The sequence below is a fragment of the Gorilla gorilla genome, chromosome 9 (assembly GCF_029281585.2).
Source record: "Gorilla gorilla gorilla isolate KB3781 chromosome 9, NHGRI_mGorGor1-v2.1_pri, whole genome shotgun sequence".
NCBI lineage: Eukaryota > Metazoa > Chordata > Mammalia > Primates > Hominidae > Gorilla > Gorilla gorilla.
In genome coordinates, this window is record NC_073233.2 from 28,480,418 (window position 1) to 28,495,260 (window position 14,843).

The following is a 14,843-nucleotide window of genomic DNA, read 5'->3' on the forward strand; positions in this document are numbered from 1 at the left end:
ATTTTACTGGTTGCAATGCTCACATGTTACTTTTCCCAGCTTTCAAATAAATATTTAATAAATAAAATTTAAGGACACCAAATGGTCTTTGATATGGTTTGGCTGTGTCCCCACCCAAATCTTATCTTGAATTCCTACATGTAATGGAATTATGGGAGCAAGTCTTTCTCATGCTGTCCTCATGATAGTGAATAAGTCTCATGAGATCTGATGGTTTTATAAAAGGGAGTTACCTTGCACAAGCTCTCTTGTCTGCTGCCATGTGAGTGTCTTTCACTTTCTGCCATGACTGTGAGGCCTCCCCAGCCACGTGAAACTGTAAATTCACTGAACTTCTTTCTTTTGTAATTTGCCCAGTCTCAGGTATGTCTTTATCACCAGCATGATAAAAGACCAATATAGTCTTCATATTCTGAGTAATATGATCAAAGTAGGGCTTTAGGAATATTATTCCAGTTTATAATTGTCTGTAATTGAAGTCTGTAATTCTTCCAGTCCAGCACCCACTCTAGTGACATAGCCCTTCAATTACTTTTTTGAATACCATCTTTTTCCCATAAGACAGTTCAGTGGTAAAAGTCTACCCCACCTCTTGTTCCAAGGATGGTTAAGTGACTTAGCTCTAACCTCTACCAGTCTAACCACTGGCCTCAAAGACTTGCACGCAACCCAAGGCAGGCCAAAAAGATGCAGTCCTAAATGTTTGCTTAAACTATTGGGAAAGAGATACTTTGTTTCTCTGTATTGCTAATGTTATGGTTAATATTAGGTGTCAACTTGATTGGATTGAAGGATGCCATGCCTAGATAGCTGGTAAAGTATGTTTCTGGGTGTGTCTGTGAGGGTATTGCCAAAGGAGATTGACATTTGAGTCAGTGGACTGAGAGAGGAAGAGCCACCCTCAATGTGGGTAGGCAACATCCAATAGGCTGTCATCACAGTAGAACAAAGCAGGCAGAAGAAGTGGGGGAAGCTGACTTGCTGAGCCTTCTAGCTTTCATCTTTCTCCCATGCTGAATGCTTCATTCTGTTCCTCCTGCCCGCAGCTTTCATCGAATAACTGCAGGGTTTTCAGTCTTTGGACTCATGAACTTATACCAGTGGTTTGCCAGGGGGTCTCAGGCCTTCAGTCACAGACTGAGGACTTTTGGACTCGGTTTGAGCCACTACTGTCTTCTTTCTTCCTTAGCTTACAGACAGCCTATCATGGGACTTGCAGTGTGATCATGTGAGCCAATTCTCCTTAATAAAATCTCTTTCATATATACATATATCCTATTAGTTCTGTCCCTATGGAGAGCCCTGAGTAATATAGCTAACATGATAAGATTTACAACTGGAGCTTCTTCAGTTCATCTAATTTCCTCATAAGAATGTGTCTGCAAAAGAAACCAATGAAGGAGAAAAGCAAGCCAAGATATGGGATGAAACAGATTTCTGACAAAATTTTTTTGCACCTGAGTCCATCCATCCGTAAAGCCATGCCCTTGGACTTTTCTGCTACATAAGCAATAGATACTTTTTCTTTCCTTAAGCCAATTTGAATCTGTATATTAGCTATCTGCAGTTCATAATGAATGGCTTCAACATTTAATGGTTGAAAACAACAAAAGTCACTTATTATCCCTCAGTTTCTAATGAGCAGGATTACAAGTGTGGCTCAGATGGGATATTCTGGCTAAGTCTCTTATGATGTTGCTCCTAGATGTTGGCTCGACTGCATTTATTCAGTGGCTCAACTGAAATGGAGAATCCTTTCAAAGGTGGCTCACTCATGGCTGGCAAGTTAGTGCTGGCTGTTGGCAAAAGTTCTCAGTTTTTTTTTCACATGGGCCTCTCCATAGGACTCGTTGAGTGTCTTCATGGCATGGTAACTGGCTTCCCCCAGGGTGAGCTATCCAAGAGCCCAAGACTAAGGCTGCACTACTTTTTAAAACCTAACCAACTAACATTGGAAGTTACACACTATTACTTCTGCCTTACTCTCTTGGTTACACAGCATCAGCCCTATTCATTATGGAATGGAACTTTGCAAAGAGAGAAATAGAAAGCAAAGGTCACCAGAAGCCATCTAGGGTGCTGAATACCACAATCAGGTTTCTGTAATTGCATTATAAAGTCTCCTGCCTGAACTTACAATTTACCTAAATATAATGTAAAGTGTCTATGTATTCTGATGAAAAGCCTTGATAGAATAAAGAAAACAGTATAAGCAAACAACCTCATCAAGGTAGACTCCAGGGAGACAGCATACCTGAGGCAGGCTTTGAAAATTATTTCACTATTTATTTGTTTAAGTAAGGATGAAAAGAAGTCATTTCAGGGCTGAGAAAAGGAGAGACAAGAAGGAGTAAAAAGAAGACTGCTATAATTGATGTAAACAGAGGGGTCCTAGTGGAAGATAACACAGTCAACAATTAATGGAACCAGCTTGGGGCGGATCCCTGACTATATATCTTCTAGAGCTCAGATTGAATTCTGTAGCAGTTTTTCCTCAGAAATATAAGCAGTAATTAAGCAAAGGGAAAAGATAAGGGAAGGCCCAGCCATGATACTTCTGTACACATAATGCTAAACACAAACTTACCAATTTCCAAGTAAGAAGGTTGTTGGTAGCTTATGTGGTACCTTGCAAAGCCTCCATGGGCCTAAAACATGATCCTCATCTTCCCAATGTCAAAAGATCTCTCCTATTCATTTATTCAAGGTTGATCTGATTCTAGGGGACTAACTGATGCTAATAAAACTCACTAGAGATTGATTAGCAACTTGAAAGCTAATTTCTTGATTTATAATGAGAAACTTTATTGCCTCACGGACCAAAATTCTCAAGTCAAGTGGATAGTGTATCCTCTTTCTAATAGGGAAGTTTTCTTGGGAACTGAATTAATATGAGAAAGTTGCTCAGTAATTACAGAGGTAAAATAAAGGAAATATAATTATCTCAATGAATTTATAATTAATTGTTTTCTCTTCTCTATACTTAAATCATTTGACATGTTTGTTCACTCCAGAAACATTTACTCAGCATCTTCTATGTGCCCTGCCCCATATTAGTTGCTGAGCCATGTAAAAATGTACAAAAGCCTTTGCTATCAGCAAGAGGACAAGTGGGGAACCAACATAATTCAAGCTTCTAATATTTGCCAGACCTTATACTAGGTGATTTATATCATTGATTTTTTACAACAAACTCTGTAAGAAATTAGATTTTATTTTGCTCCTTCAAAGATGATAAAATATATTTAAAAATAAAAAATGCAATTTAAACAACTTATGCATGATCACAAAGATATGTGGTTTCATTACTGTATATGCAGTTAACCCCTGAGCAAGAAAAGTGTTAGGGGCACTGACCCCCATGCAGTCAAAAATCTATATATAACTTTTGACTCCCCTAAATATTAACTACTGATAAACTATTGTTGATTGGAAGCCTTTACTGATAAAATAAACAGCTGGTTAACACATATTTTGTATTTTCTATGTATTATATACTCTAATTTTTACAATAAAGTAAGCTAGAGAAAAGAAAATGTTACTAAGAGAATCATAAGAAGGAGAAAATATATTTACTATTTATTAAGTGGAAGTGAATCCTCTGAAAGGTTTCATCCTTAACACCTTCACACTGAGGAGGAGGAGGAAGAGGAGGAGTTGCTCTTGCATCTCAGAGGTAACAGAAGCAGAAGAAAATCCTTGTATAAGCGGACCCATGCAGTTCAAACCTGTGCTGTTAAGAGTCAACTGTATTTGTCAAAACTGATATCATACATAAATTATACCTCAATAAACTGATTAAAGAAAACCATGTCAGAAAGTCAAAGAGAGGATTTGGGGAGACAAAATTTTGAAAAAGGCTGTTACATGGTGTGAGTTCCCAATCCCCAAACTTTGCCTCAGGCCTGCTGAAAAGAGTTTCCATGGTACCACTAAAGAAGCAGAAATGTGTTCTTTGAAGTTTCCTAGATGATTAGGTCTGAGTAAAGGTTAGTTTTATTTGTTCAACTTAGCTAGGCTATGATGCCCAGTTGTTTGATCAGACACCAGTCTAGACATTTCTCTGAAGGTATTTTTTAGATGTGTGTATTAGTCCATTTCACATTGCTGATAAAGACATACCTAAGACAGGGAAATTTACAAAAGAAAGAGGTTTAATGGACTTACAGTTCCACATGTCTGGGAAGGCCTCACAATCATGGCAGAAGGTGAAGGGCACATCTCACATGGTGGCAGACAAGGGAATTGAGCTTTTTCAGGGAAACTCCCCTTTGTAAAACCGTCAGATCTCATGAGACTTATTATCAGGAGAACAGCACGGAAAAGCCCTGCCCCCATGATTCAATTACCTCCCACTGGGTCTCTCAAGATGAGATTTAGGTGGAGACACAGCCAAACCTTATCAATGTGATTAACATTTAAATCAGTAGACTTTGAGTAAATCAGATTACTCTATATAATATGAGTGGGCATCATCCAATCAATTAAAGGCCTAAGTGCAAAGACTGGAGTTTTTCAGGGAAGGAATTCTGTTTCCAGATTGCAACATAGAGATTCTGTCTGAGTTTCCAGTTTTCAGACTCAATACTACAACATCAACTCTTACCTGAATTTCCAGCCTGCTGGCTTTCCCTGTCCTATAAATTTCAGACTTGCTAAGATTCACTAGCCTCCATAATCTTGTGAGCCAATTCCTTAACATCAACCTCTCTCTCTTAATCGGTCTGTTTCTCTGGAGAACTCGGACTAATACAGATTTTGGTACCCAGAGTGGTTCAAAAGGAACAAAATCTTGAGAATGAGTTTTCCAAATTGGAAAATCTAAACATCAGCTAGTCCTGGTTCACCAGCAGACTGCCTTTGGACTCACACTGCATCTCTTTTCTGAGTCTCAAACTGCTAGCCTCCCTTATCTTATTTTGGACTTTCTAATCCTCCACAATCACATGAGCTAATTCAAAAATAAATGTGTTAACAAATAAACAAACATCCTACACGTTCTTTTTCTCTGGAGAACCCTGATTTATACAATCCCCAAAACTATCCTGTGCTTATTTTCCCAGTTTTAAAATTCAGAATTGGTATAGACATGCTGAGCAACCAGGGAAGAATCCCCACATTGGTTTTCTCATCTGTATATTGAGAGCTATTGTGGTAGGAAAGGCTAAGTGTAAGCCACTAGACCTGTCTCTACCAAGGAAAATACTAAACTGAAAGCAATACCACATTACTGGAGGGATTACAGAGATAACAGCCACCATCCTTTTTGATATGTCTCTCTGGAGAACACAGTCTGATTCACACCTAAGAATGTTAGTCAGCCCATATAAGCAAGATAGAGTTAGTTTGACCTGCATTTTCAATTTTGGGTTTGGGGACAAGGACTGAAATGTTTTTTGTGAACTGGATGTGGGCCTCTTGAGATCATCTTGGTCCTCATGAATAGAACTGTACAGAGGATTGAGGATTCATGGCAGCAGAAGTTAGAGTAGATAATTGGTTACTGAGAATGTTAGCAGTCAAGAGTGAATGCATCTGTCCAGGTCAAAGGAACTGTAGAAGAAAAGTCTCTAGTCTCAGGAAGCTTTCAATAATCCAAAAATGTACATCACCCAATTCAATCCATAAATTTTTATTTAGTTTCTAGACAATGTTAAATAATATTTTAGGTGCTAAAGATACATTAACACACAGTACAGACACAAATTGTTGCCCTTGTAGAACTTTTATTCTAATGGTAGAGGCAAACATAAAAACAAGGTCATAAACTGGATCCCTTCCTTACACCTTATACAAAAATTAATTCAAGATGGATTAAAAACTTAAATGTAAGACCTAAAACCATAAAAAACATAGAAGAAAATCTAGGCAATACCATTCAGGACATAGGCATGGTCAAAGACTTCATGACTAAAACACCAAAAGCAATGGCAACAAAAGCCAAAATAGACAAATGGGATCTAATTAAACTAAAGAGCTTCTGCACAGAAAAAGAAACTACCTCAGAGTGAACAGGCAACCTACAGAATGGGAGAAAATTTTTACAATCTACCCATCTGACAAAGGGCTAATATCCAGAATCTACAAAAAACTCAAACAAATTTACAAGGAAAACAAACAAACAACCCCATCAAAAAGTGGGCAAAGTATATGAATAGACACTTCTCAAAAGAAGACATCTATGCAGCCAACAGACACATGAAAAAATGCTCATCATCACTGGTCATCAGAGAAATGCACATCAAAACCACAATGAGATACCATCTCACATCAGTTAGAATGGCGATCACTAAAAAGTCAGGAAACAACAGATACTGGAGAGGATGTGGAGGAATAGGAATGCTTTTACACTGTTGATGGGAGTGTAAATTAGTTCAACCATTGTGGAAGACACTGTGGCAATTCCTCAAGGATCTAGAACTAGAAATACCATTTGACCCAGCAATCCCATTACTGGGTATATACCCAAAGGATTATAAATCATGCTACTATAAAGACAAATGCACATGTATGTTTATTTCAGCACTATTCACAATAGCAAACACTTGGAACCAACCCAAATGTCCAACAATGATAGACTGGATTAAGAAAATTTGGCACATATATACCATGGAATATTATGTAGCCATAAAAAAAGATACATTCCTGTCCTTTGCAGGGTCATGGATGAAACTGGAAACCATCATTCTCAGCAAACTATCACAAGGACAGAAAACCAAACACCGCATGTTCTCACTCACAGGTGGGACTTGAACAATGAGATCACTTGGACACAGGGCGGAGAACATCACACACTGGGCCTGTCGGTAGGTGGGGGGCTAGGGGAGGGATAGCATTAGGAGAAATACCTAATGTAAATGATGAGTTGATGAGTGCAGCAAACCAACATGTTACATGTATACCTGTGTATCAAACCTGCACGTTGTGCACATGTATCCTAGAACTTAAAATATAATTTTAAAAAGTGAAAAAAAAAACAAAGGTCAGACTAAGGAGAATGAGGAATGCCAGGGTAGACAGGGTAGGCATCATTAGTAAAAGAAGGTAACAATTTGAGGAATGATTTGAAGGAGATAATGAAGTAAGCACACAGGTAGAAGAAACAGCCAGTACAAACACCCAAATGATGGAAATTTTCCTGGCATGCTTAAGGAACAAGAAAAAGGCCAATGTAGCTGTGCTAATACAGCAAGGAAACCTAATCATAGATGAAGTCTGAGAGATCATGGGGACCAGATTATGTTGGGCTTTATAGTTCATTCTAACAACTTTGCTTCTGCTATGAGTAAAACAGAGTCATTTCAGGGCTTTAAGCAAGGATCACACTAACTTCTAATTAAGCACAAAGGGACAAGGGTAGAGACAAAGAGAGCAGGTTGAAGAAAATAATATAGATGAGAGATTGTAGTGGCTTGGAGTCCACTAGTAGCAGTAGAAGTTGTGAATTCTGGATGTATATTGAAGGCAGCATCCACAAGATTTCCTGAAAAATTGAATATACGAAAAGAAGAGAGAATCAAGGATGACTCCAAAGACTCAACAACTGGAAAGATGATTCCCTGAGACTGAGTAGACTGGAGGTGGAAGAAGTTTTAGGGGAAAGGTATTGGTTGATCTTTGGACATCTTAAATTTAAGATGAGTATTAGAAATCCAAGTGAGCATGCTGAGTAGGCAGTTTGACATATGAGTCTGGAGATTAAGGGAGAAATCCAAGCCAGTAATATAACTTAGGATTCATCATCGCAGATATAATGTTTCACACAAAGATGTCATATGATTTAAAATTGCCTTATCCTCTCATCTCCTCTTCCTATTGAAGGAAATTTTTAAAAAATACACCAAAATATATTTCTTTGACATATTTTGAAATGGCTGCCCTTAGCCATCCTGACAGAAGTGGCCTTGCAAAGCTGAATTAAGTGGGGAAAATTTCCATCTATAGATAATCTCCACTAATACAGTCATGCCCCCTCCCTTTCTACGTCTTTCCCCAGATCCGGGAGGGATTGAGACTCTGACACCTTTAAAAGACTGAAAAGAAACATTTACCATCTATTCTATCTAGGGGAGGCTTCGCTACATAACAAGGTCACCTTTGCTGGCCAGAATATAAGCCCCCATTCATTCCATAACCTCAAAATGGTATATTAAGTTTCTGTAACTCTTTGGGAAATTAGATTTTCATTCTAAAGTCTCCGATGTATCTATGCTAAATACATTTGTATGCCTTTTCTCTTATTAATCATGTTAGTGATTTTTAGCAAACCTTTAGGGGACCAGGAGCCTATGGCCCCCACACTAACTTTTCCCACTCTTGTATGAAAGACAAAAGAGGTGAGTGGAATAAAGGAGAAAGATCTGGCTGTATCTCCATTCCTACAGACAACTTCAGTCTTTACTTTGGGGGTATAGGTAGGAGGGAGGACACTTACCTTTGAATCATGATTGAAATGTGTAAATAATATCTTGGACTTGGCTATCTAATCTAATCTCTAAATTAAAGCTAGATTTGAGACTTTAAGAAGTTATAAATCTATTTCTTATCTCAGTGTGAGGAGAAAAGTCAGAGGAAATTCATAAGTTTTAATCCAAATGCATGGAAATATTTTCCCTCATGAATACAGTTGGAAAGGGCATTTGGAGACAAAGCAAAGCTGCTAGTTACTAACACAGCAGAGCAAGTACATTAAGAATTAGTTTATGCACTATAATATTTTTCATTTATCCATTTCTGTTAATCCTTCTTTCTGTAATCATGCAAAGAAAGAAACTATTGGTGTTTAATTGCAATAAGCTTCTAATTATGAAGGCATCTGAAGCTTTTATGAATACCTGAATGGATGAAGCTTAAGATTTCTGCAAATTTCTCTGCTCAACACTGAGCAATTTCTAATAAACAATTGGTCTTTATTGATACTTCCACTTTTACTGCAACTGTGAGAAATAAATGCCCTTGATTAGGTGCTTGGAAAAATAGACTATGATAAGGCAAGCTTCTTAGAAAGGTATTTGAATAGCTTAGTATTCTTACTTTTATGCAGACACAGCTCATCAGCTCAATTGATAAGATTTAGCACCAAGTTGTGGGTTGAAATGTCATGATGGTATACAACATCTTACTTGATGGCTCAAAAAGCTCCCTGACTTAATTTACTTCAATTTTCCCTCTTTATAGCAAAGCTCTCTTCTGAAAAGATACATCAGATTTTTATGACTGTATTAGAGATGGAAATTATAAATGCTGCTTTTATAAAGCACTCAGAGAAAGCATCAGGTGTCAAGATCTAAAACAGGCTGTCAGGATGATCCTGCATTGACTGCTGTTCTGGCTGCTTTAAGGAGCCTAAAAATATTCACCAACATGCAAACCCAACAGCCCAGACACACATAACAGGACAAAGCAGGGCCAGAGGCCAGCTATTTGTTATATAAATAGAACATTAGCATAATAGAAGGTATTTGCTTGTTTCAGCAAGACTACTGTCATAAACTTTGCAGAGTAATATGTTGCCTTTAATAGAACAGCTCAGCAATCATTACCGGCAGCAGCCACAGTATGTCTGGGATAATAATGGATGGCTGTTCAAGCCAGAATTTCCCACCCTATATTACCATTTTAGGAAGTTTGTAAAGGAAAACTGGAATGATAAAAGCTTCAAATATCAGGTGCACTATCATAGCCCTTTGGATGCAAAAACAGATTGAGAGCAGCAAGAGCTATGCAATTACCTAGGATATTGTCAGTCTGCTACACTAGCAAAGTTCCTGGGGCCTGGCCAAGTTTTAGCTCTTTAATACCAGCTCTCCTTGATCCTAGATTATAGAAGATCAGGTGTATTAGTATGTTCTTTCATTGCTGTAAAGAAACACTCGAGACTGGGTAATTTATAAAGAAAATAGTTTTTTTTTGTTTGTCTTTTGAGACAGACAGTTTTTTTGTTTGTCTTTTGTCGCCCAGGCTGGAGTGCAATGGCATGATCTCGGCTCACTGCAACCTCTGCCTCCTGGGTTCAAGCTATTCTCTTGCCTCAGCCTCCCGAGTAGTTGGGATTACAAGTACCCACCATCACGCCCAGCTAATTTTTGTGTTTTTGATAGAGAGGGGGTTTCACCATGTTGGTCAGGCTAGTCTTAATTGACTCATGTTTCTTCAGGCCATGCGGGAAGCATAGCTGCATCTGCTTCTGGGGAAGCCTCAAAAAACTTCCAATCATGACAGAAGGCAAAGGGGGAGCAAGACTTCTCACATCATGGGAGCAGGAGCAAGAGAGAGTGAGGGGCCCCATGCTACACACTTTCAAACAACCAGATCTCGTGAGACATATATTAGGAGAACAGCACCAAGGGGATAGTGCTAAACCATTCATGAAGAATCCACCCTCATGATCCAATCACCTCCCACCAGGCTACCCCTCCAACACTGGGGATTACAACTGGACATGACATTTGGGTGGAGACATAGATCCAAACCATATCATCAGGCAAAGCCATTTCTTCAAGGAAACTAAATTTCTGCTTATACTCAATCAAAGGTAAACATGTGCAAGGTTTAGAAGATTCATAAGGGAAATCAACCGAGATAAAACAGCATTCTGAAAAGTGTACTGACTACCTGTTGTGCCTACTTAGACCACTGGAATTGCTCCTGCACTCCCGCTTCCTCTCTCTCTAAGAATGTTTGCTTCTTTATATTTTAAATTAGCACATCTTTTCCTGTAGAAAACATAACAATTTATAAAGATTTTATCTATCATATATTCCTATAATTCCTCCAACTACAAGAAAACCACTCTTAATATTTTGTTATTTTTCCCAGTATTTAATATTTATTATAAACAAGCATGTATGATATAGTGTATATATATCATCATATTTATATGATCATTTATATTAATGTATAGTAACTACATTATTATTTATATTATAAATTTATGATATATTTACATTAATTAATATATCGTAAATGTATTACAATTATTTATTTATATATTTATTTATTATATTAAGTATATAGTAAATTTATTTTAAAAAATACATAAAAAATCTTTAAAAATAATTTTTTGCAAATTTCATAACTTAGCAAGGCATATTGTTTTATTTCAAAATGTATTTCTTTACTAGCAAAGTTGACTACTTAAAATATATCTATATTGAAGCACCAGAACTGCTAACTATTACAAGTTTGTAGGGTCCATAAAGTCAAGCATATCTTTATACTAATGTGTAGAAAACCTCTTTCATTTGAAACTTTATGAAAATCAAAATGATTCATTAATAAAAAATGATTCTTAAAAATGTATTATTTACATTGTTTTTAAGATATAATGCTATTACTACTTAATAGACTACAGTATAGTGTAAACATAACACTAAACTGTATTATTGTACAATAACCAAGGAAATCTACTCAAAATAAACTTTAAAATTGGGAGTGACTATGGATTTTTATTAATAAAAGGGTTTGACACGCTTGAGAAATTAAAATACTTACATCCAATATGAATCCTGGTCCCCACATGTTCTGTTCATCTCGTAACTATTCATCTGACATTCTCATTATTTGATTATGCGCTTGCTTAATTTTTCTACTAGTTATAATATTGAACACTGCTTTCTGTAGAGTATAATCCTTCCAACTTTCTCTTTTCTCTGACAGCATAGGAGTAATTTAATGAAACTGCAACTCCCTCTTTAACCTGATTATCTGATCTATATTCCTCATTTCTATAAAAATTCTGTAATATTTGATAATAGGAACGCAGTTTGACGTCTCTAAATGTCACTTGTTGACTGGAAGGGAATCCTAAGTGAAAATGTCTTTTGTCTCCAACATTGCAGACTGAACTACAACATTTTTGTTACTATGCTCTATAAGTAATAGTTCAATAGTATTTCTCCTTCATTCTCCTATGTTCCATGTGTGAGTTGCTCAGGCACTGCTTTTTTAAACAACTTCTGCAATGTATAGTTATGTACAGATAAAAATTGATGAAAATTTTTCATATAGACAAGATCTAAAATTCCAAATTTGGATACCCGTAAAATAATATCTGTGGATTTTTCTGTAAGTAATTAGTCTAATCTGACTAGAAAAAGAAAGAAAGGAACAAAGCAAAAGATGAAAAGTAAAAAATATATATACAAAGAGCTGAAAGTATTTGGTTTTTTTAAAGCAAAACTTGAATTAAAAGTAATGGGTTAGATGAGGAGAATGAAAGGGAAGTAAAATTTGTCAAGCATCTACTAAATTTCAGTTACAGTATGTTGTCTACTTGCCAATAAGCTACTGATAAAAACAAGGATATGTTCTATTTTTTAAACCAGGCACTGTACTAAGTACTTTACAATGCTATTACATTTAATCTACATAGCAATATGATTACATATAATATATGTGTGTGTGTGCTTATACAAATGAGGATACTTAGATTTATATGCTTACAAGATTAACTTGCTAAGAAATTGGCACACCTAACTTTATGGATACAAATTTGTGTGACAGTAAGTTACAGGCATATAGTTACTGTGCTTTTACTATCTTCTCATAAGGTTTATTTAATCCCCAATTTTAGAGTTCAGGAATTGAGGGTCAGATCCACTGAATAACATAGCTAAGGACATTCAAGCCCAAATCTGTTTTGTCCCAAATAAGCTCTAAATTACCCAACACCATGGAAAATAAATACTCAGTTTTTAAGAGCAAATCTCCTGGGTATGAAAATATGGATGGCTAAAAAACAAAGCTATCAAGCAATGTTAATCAAATGAATAGAAAAAGAGCTTCTGATTACTCTTCCAGGTAAGAAAAGTAAAGGTTCTCACCAATCCTAAACTGTCAAGATTTTTTTCCATTCCCATAAGACCAGTCCTGAAAAAACACCAATTCTTTAGGTCAAGATGTTACATTTAATTGATTATCTCTGCTTTGGTGTGAACAATCAGAACACATACTCATCAACAGGGCAAACCACTTGAAACAAATCATTTAGAAATGCAAGCAAGACAAAGAGGAAATTCTTCTCAGGGCAGCTTTCTGAATTTCCCTAACCCATTAAAATATCATTCCCTATAACAAGTGATGGTTTCACCATGGAAATTCTGATTTGTAGGTTTCAGGATAGCTAAAGCATATCCATATTTCAGTATAAATACATACCAAACCATCTTTTTCAGCAATGAGTCAGAAAAATTCTCTGTGAAAAAGACTTTACAGAGCTACAAAATACTCACAGAGTGACATTTTTTCTCAAAGGGTAGAACTTCATGATTAGAAGATCTATGGTAATGGTTTTTGTTTTAAATATACTTCCTTCTTTCCTAGGCTTCACCAAGTCAAGTAGGGGAGGACATCTTCACTCTGCAACTTGCCCTACTGAATGCAGAAAGTACTATCTACTTAGATAAAGCCTACACTAAAGGGGAATTGAATCTCTGCAAATAACTATGTGGATCTAATTTCTACCTTCCAGATTAAAAGTATAATTAAAAATGAAAACCTTCGTAGGACTAAATTGATTTTGCAGACAAATCTCACTTCTTAGCTTGAGCTGACTTATTCCCAATCTTAAACCCTAATTAATAACATACAAGAATGAGTTTTATTATACATGCCACTTAAATTAACTGTTAATATCATCTCCTGAGCTGCCAATAGAACTTTTCTACAATGATGGTAATGTTCTATATCTGTGCTGTCCAATGTAGGAGTGAAGAGCCACAGGTATTTATTGAGGATTATCCTCAATATCTGCTAGTGTGATTGAGAATTTTACATTTAATTTAACTTTAATTACTTTTTACACTAAATTTAATAAACAATTTTGCAACGCTAAACTTGACAACTTAAATAAAGTGGGCAACTTCCTTGAAAGATCCACATTATCAAAGCTCACTCAAGAAGACATAGATAACCAGAATAGCCCTTTATCTTATGAAGAAATTGAATTTCCAGTTATAAACTTTCCCACAAAGAAAACTTCAAGCCTGGAGTTTATGGCTTCACTGGTCTATCAAGCATTTTAAAAACTAGAAAAGTAGTGGTCATACACAAATTGTTCATTTCTTCGAGAAAATTGAAAAGAAGAGAATACTTACAACTCGTTTTATGAGTTTTGTCAAAGCCAGACAAAAATATTACAAAAATACCCTTACAGACCAATATCCCTTATGAACATACATGGAAAAATTCCTAGCCAGTTCTTAGTAAATTAAATTCAACATTGTGTGAAATGGACAACACATCATGATCAAATTGGACTTATATCAGGAATAAATCTTGTTTTGACATTCAAAAATGAATCAGTGTGATTTATCACATTATCAAACCAGCCAAAGAAAAAGAATGTTTATATCAATAAATGTAGAAAAGTATTTGTTGAAATTTAACTTCTATTCCTGAAAAAACAAAAACAACTCCACCAAATAAGAATAGAAGGAATTTCCCTCTGCATTGATTTTGTATCCTGAGATTTTGCTTTAGTTGCTTGTCAGCTTAAGGAGATTTTGGGCTGAAACGATAGGGTTTGCTAAGTATACATTCATGTTACCTTCAAACAGAGACAATTTGACTTTCTTTTTTCCTAATTGAATACCCTTTATTTCTTTCTCCTGCCTGATTTCCCTGGCCAGAACTTCCAATACTATGTTGAATAGGAGTGGTGAAAGAGGGCATCCTTGTCTTGTGCCAGTTTTCAAAGGGAATCCTTTCAGTTTTCTCCCATTCAGTATGATATTGGCTGTGAGTTTGTCATAAATAGCTTTCATTATTTTAAGATACGGTCCATCAATACCTAGTTTATTGAGAGTTTTTAGCATAAAAGGCTGTAGAATTTTGTTGAAGGC

The 14,843-nt window shown here is 36.2% G+C and overlaps 1 long non-coding RNA gene across 1 annotated transcript in view; it reads left to right on the plus strand.

The window, feature by feature from the left end:
- Positions 1-13,425, plus strand: part of LOC109028778 (uncharacterized) — a 323,598-nt gene extending 310,173 nt beyond the window's left edge. Inside the window, exon 8 of the long non-coding RNA XR_010135451.1 lies at positions 13,324-13,425. This is a non-coding gene — a long non-coding RNA (uncharacterized lncRNA). The remainder of the gene's footprint in view (positions 1-13,323) is intronic.
- The last annotated feature ends 1,418 nt before the right edge of the window (positions 13,426-14,843 follow it).